The sequence below is a fragment of the Schistocerca piceifrons genome, unplaced genomic scaffold (genome assembly GCF_021461385.2).
Source record: "Schistocerca piceifrons isolate TAMUIC-IGC-003096 unplaced genomic scaffold, iqSchPice1.1 HiC_scaffold_1115, whole genome shotgun sequence".
Lineage (NCBI taxonomy): Eukaryota > Metazoa > Arthropoda > Insecta > Orthoptera > Acrididae > Schistocerca > Schistocerca piceifrons.
The window spans coordinates 4425-10000 of NW_025726924.1; the positions used below are offsets into that span (position 1 = coordinate 4425).

The 5576-nt window shown below is 56.6% G+C and overlaps 1 non-coding gene and 1 pseudogene across 1 annotated transcript; both read right to left on the minus strand.

Annotated features, from left to right (window-relative positions):
• Window positions 1–847: 847 nt before the first annotated feature.
• On the minus strand, window positions 848–1003 carry LOC124727576 (annotated as a pseudogene).
• Window positions 1004–1355: 352 nt separating this feature from the next.
• Window positions 1356–3265, minus strand: LOC124727567. Its single transcript, XR_007007182.1, has one exon. It is a non-coding gene; the product is annotated as a small subunit ribosomal RNA (ribosomal RNA).
• Between the last annotated feature and the right edge of the window lie 2311 nt (window positions 3266–5576).

Here is a 5576-nt window from a genome sequence, read left to right on the forward strand (position 1 = left end):
CCGTAGGCCGGCACCCAGCGGGGTCGCGACGTCCTACTAGGGGAGAAGTGCGGCCCACCGCACACCGGAAACGGCCCCACCCCGCGGCGAGTGGAAAGGCAACCGGACACGACCCCGCCGCGGATTGCTCCGCGCGGGCGGCCGGCCCCATCTGCCGAGGGCGGAGGCCAGTGGCCGGATGGGCGTGAATCTCACCCGTTCGACCTTTCGGACTTCTCACGTTTACCCCAGAACGGTTTCACGTACTTTTGAACTCTCTCTTCAAAGTTCTTTTCAACTTTCCCTCACGGTACTTGTTCGCTATCGGTCTCGTGGTCATATTTAGTCTCAGATTGGAGTTTACCACCCACTTGGAGCTGCACTCTCAAGCAACCCGACTCGAAGGAGAGGTCCCGCCGACGCTCGCACCGGCCGCTACGGGCCTGGCACCCTCTACGGGCCGTGGCCTCATTCAAGTTGGACTTGGGCTCGGCGCGAGGCGTCGGGGTAGTGGACCCTCCCAAACACCACATGCCACGACAGGCGGCAGCCTGCGGGGTTCGGTGCTGGACTCTTCCCTGTTCGCTCGCCGCTACTGGGGGAATCCTTGTTAGTTTCTTTTCCTCCGCTTAGTAATATGCTTAAATTCAGCGGGTAGTCTCGCCTGCTCTGAGGTCGTTGTACGAAGGTGTCGCACGCCACACCGCCAGCCGGCTGTGCACGCTACCGAGAAAGTACCGGTATGCGAACCGCCAGGCGACGGGCGCGCATCGCACGTTTGAGGAGACGCGGCCGGCCCCACAGGCGGCCGCGACACTCCCAGGTCTGCGAAGCGGGGCAAACGCCGCGCGCTTCAGTATACGTAGCCGACCCCTCAGCCAGACGTGGCCCGGGAACGGAATCCATGGACCGCAATGTGCGTTCGAAACGTCGATGTTCATGTGTCCTGCAGTTCACATGTCGACGGCGCAATTTGCTGCGTTCTTCATCGACCCACGAGCCGAGTGATCCACCGTCCTGGGTGATCTCTTCTCAGTTTCCGCCGTCTCTTTCGAGACGGTCGCATAGGCGGGAGTGAGGCGTGTGGCGGCCCCTGTTCCAGCGTTCTGTGTCCAACGGCCTCACGGCCGACGGGCGTCGTACGGCTCCACACCGGAGCGGACAGGCACTCGGGCGAAAGTCATTCAAAACCGGCGCCAGGCGCCAGGTGCCGCAGGCCAGCCGCTCCAGCGCTTCAGCGCTCGTACCACACAACATATGCCGCTAGTTTTGAGAGGCACGCGTGGTTCCGCACGCGGCGCACGGCTACGGCGAGCCGTACAGGTAGCGTGTTGCGCGACACGACACGCACATCGAAAGACATGCAGTCTAGTCGGTAATGATCCTTCCGCAGGTTCACCTACGGAAACCTTGTTACGACTTTTACTTCCTCTAAATGATCAAGTTTGGTCATCTTTCCGGTAGCATCGGCAACGACAGAGTCAATGCCGCGTACCAGTCCGAAGACCTCACTAAATCATTCAATCGGTAGTAGCGACGGGCGGTGTGTACAAAGGGCAGGGACGTAATCAACGCGAGCTTATGACTCGCGCTTACTGGGAATTCCTCGTTCATGGGGAACAATTGCAAGCCCCAATCCCTAGCACGAAGGAGGTTCAGCGGGTTACCCCGACCTTTCGGCCTAGGAAGACACGCTGATTCCTTCAGTGTAGCGCGCGTGCGGCCCAGAACATCTAAGGGCATCACAGACCTGTTATTGCTCAATCTCGTGCGGCTAGAAGCCGCCTGTCCCTCTAAGAAGAAAAGTAATCGCTGACAGCACGAAGGATGTCACGCGACTAGTTAGCAGGCTAGAGTCTCGTTCGTTATCGGAATTAACCAGACAAATCGCTCCACCAACTAAGAACGGCCATGCACCACCACCCACCGAATCAAGAAAGAGCTATCAATCTGTCAATCCTTCCGGTGTCCGGGCCTGGTGAGGTTTCCCGTGTTGAGTCAAATTAAGCCGCAGGCTCCACTCCTGGTGGTGCCCTTCCGTCAATTCCTTTAAGTTTCAGCTTTGCAACCATACTTCCCCCGGAACCCAAAAGCTTTGGTTTCCCGGAGGCTGCCCGCCGAGTCATCGGAGGAACTGCGGCGGATCGCTGGCTGGCATCGTTTATGGTTAGAACTAGGGCGGTATCTGATCGCCTTCGAACCTCTAACTTTCGTTCTTGATTAATGAAAACATACTTGGCAAATGCTTTCGCTTCTGTTCGTCTTGCGACGATCCAAGAATTTCACCTCTAACGTCGCAATACGAATGCCCCCGCCTGTCCCTATTAATCATTACCTCGGGTTCCGAAAACCAACAAAATAGAACCGAGGTCCTATTCCATTATTCCATGCACACAGTATTCAGGCGGGCTTGCCTGCTTTAAGCACTCTAATTTGTTCAAAGTAAACGTGCCGGCCCACCGAGACACTCAATAAAGAGCACCCTGGTAGGATTTCAACGGGGTCCGCCTCGGGACGCACGAGCACGCACGAGGCGGTCGCACGCCTTCAGCTCGCCCCACCGGCAGGACGTCCCACGATACATGCCAGTTAAACACCGACGGGCGGTGAACCAACAGCGTGGGACACAAATCCAACTACGAGCTTTTTAACCGCAACAACTTTAATATACGCTATTGGAGCTGGAATTACCGCGGCTGCTGGCACCAGACTTGCCCTCCAATAGATACTCGTTTAAAGGATTTAAAGTGTACTCATTCCGATTACGGGGCCTCGGATGAGTCCCGTATCGTTATTTTTCGTCACTACCTCCCCGTGCCGGGAGTGGGTAATTTGCGCGCCTGCTGCCTTCCTTGGATGTGGTAGCCGTTTCTCAGGCTCCCTCTCCGGAATCGAACCCTGATTCCCCGTTACCCGTTACAACCATGGTAGGCGCAGAACCTACCATCGACAGTTGATAAGGCAGACATTTGAAAGATGCGTCGCCGGTACGAGGACCGTGCGATCAGCCCAAAGTTATTCAGAGTCACCAAGGCAAACGGACCGGACGAGCCGACCGATTGGTTTTGATCTAATAAAAGCGTCCCTTCCATCTCTGGTCGGGACTCTGTTTGCATGTATTAGCTCTAGAATTACCACAGTTATCCAAGTAACGTGGGTACGATCTAAGGAACCATAACTGATTTAATGAGCCATTCGCGGTTTCACCTTAATGCGGCTTGTACTGAGACATGCATGGCTTAATCTTTGAGACAAGCATATGACTACTGGCAGGATCAACCAGGGAGCTGCGTCAACTAGAGCTGAGCAGCCGGCCGCCCGGGAGTGTGTCCCGGGGGGCCCGCGCGAACACGCAAGCGTCCGCTCAATCATTCTGCAAACAGGAGGAGGCTGAGCTCCCCTGCACAATACACCTCGAAACCCTCTCAGGTCCCGGCGGCGCGCAGCGCCGTCCCAAGTACTTGGTCGGGTTCGAGAGAGGCGCAATCGCCCGGAGTTAGGCGAGTAGACGCTTTCGGTGCGACCACCCGTGCTCCCAACTGAGCTTGCCGCTGCCGACAGAGGCCCGGGAGCGTGCTGTCGTGGCATTGCCGGCGGGAGACAACACGCGCCACCTACGGTGACCGGCAGCTCCAACGCCAGCGCCACAGAAGGACAAAAGCCCCACTTGGGTGCCGAAGCGAACTCTCCCAGCACAGCGCACGCGCCAACACATCCGCACAGCTGCGATACAAACCCACCAGCGAGAACCGCTGGGGCGACCGAGCAGCAGACGGCGTCGCGCGGCGCCGAGCGCCGGGCGGCGGCGCATCCTCAACGCACACAGTCCTCAATCGGACCAGCACACTGAAGATGTCCACCGCGCTTCGCACCGGGCCCGCGAGGACCTACTTTGGCCGCACGGCGCCGCGCGCAGGGTGCGCCGGCGCGCAGCTGCGACGCCTGCCGCGTCCGTCGGCCGGCGCGCCTGCCACTGGCCGCCCCCACCAGCCGGCTGTAGCGCGTGCGCCCACGCACCGCGCGGCCAGCACGCCGGGAGGCGCCCCCTCCACCGGCCGGGGACGGTCCCACCCAGCCACCGCCGCGTATCGCTTCACACCCAGATGCCGTTCAGTTTCGTCGGCATGGTGGGTATCGCTGGAACAACCGGTTAGTACCTCAACCTATCGTCGCCATCACCGATTCACCCTAGCGAGAACAACCGCACCACAACAGGTTACCATTTGTTCATTTGCGTAACTTCACCAGAAAACGCAGGCGTCCATCGCCATTTGCAACTTCAACGATTATTGCATGCCTGTGTCAGGTGTCACGCCACACTACGTCTGCCCACATACACGCAACAAAATGTGCACGCCTAGACAATACGTGGAAGGTGGCCCCCGTTACGTATGCGATGTCCATTGCTCGAACGACTGTCAACCGGCCTCTGTAGCATGTCGCAGATATGGAACGCGGTGCACCATGCCATCACGGTGTGTGAGGAGAGACGACTAGGTCCGAATACATCAACAGACAGCTCATGCTGATCGCCATCCACGGCGTCCGTTCCTCCCACACGTCTCTATGGCGTACCACACTGCAATCCAGCTCTCATAGGGAGACGACACGTAGCTGCGTGCACAATATTTGCACTGTATGGTCCGCCGTTTTTTGGGCGCAGTCGTTGTGCGGTCACACATGTGCCACGATGTATCATTCAGTACATAAGGACGAATGTGCAGTACAGATTGTGGTTCACGCGTACGACATCAGCGGACAGTTGACACAGGCCGCACCACAACGTAGCCTGAGTACGTCGCATGCGAAGGGCATTTGAACATGCAAACTTCTCACCAACCAGCTTGCGAAGGCAGGGGGCAAGGTGGGGACGTGGGGAGGGGCGGCATGTACGTCCTGCTGCCATCCACATTACAGTGTACAGCAGGAGCATGTGGAAAGTGAGCAAGACTTGCAAGGTGTTTAACATGAAGCGATACACAGGGGGTGCGGGCAGTGCGAGTAGCGAACTATATTGCGAGGGTTGCGGGTGGGCAACACTACAGTAATTGAACGAGTCGTATAACAATTACAGAGCAGGTTTAGGCGACAACGTGGGTTACGTTAAGGCGACAACATGGGTTAGGTTAAGGCACAACATGGGTTAGGTTAAGGCACAACATGGGTTAGGTTAAGGCACAACATGGGTTAGGTTAAGGCACAACATGGGTTAGGTTAAGGCACAACATGGGTTAGGTTAAGGCACAACATGGGTTAGGTTAAGGCACAACATGGGTTAGGTTAAGGCACAACATGGGTTAGGTTGAGGCACAACATGGGTTAGGTTGAGGCACAACATGGGTTAGGTTGAGGCACAACATGGGTTAGGTTGAGGCACAACATGGGTTAGGTTGAGGCACAACATGGGTTAGGTTAAGGTACAACATGGGTTAGGTTAAGGTACAAACATGGGTTAGGTTAAGGTACAACATGGGTTAGGTTAAGGTACAACATGGGTTAGGTTAAGGTACAACATGGGTTAGGTTAAGGTACAACATAGGTTAGGTTAAGGTACAACATAGGTTAGGTTAAGGTACAACATAGGTTAGGTTAAGGTA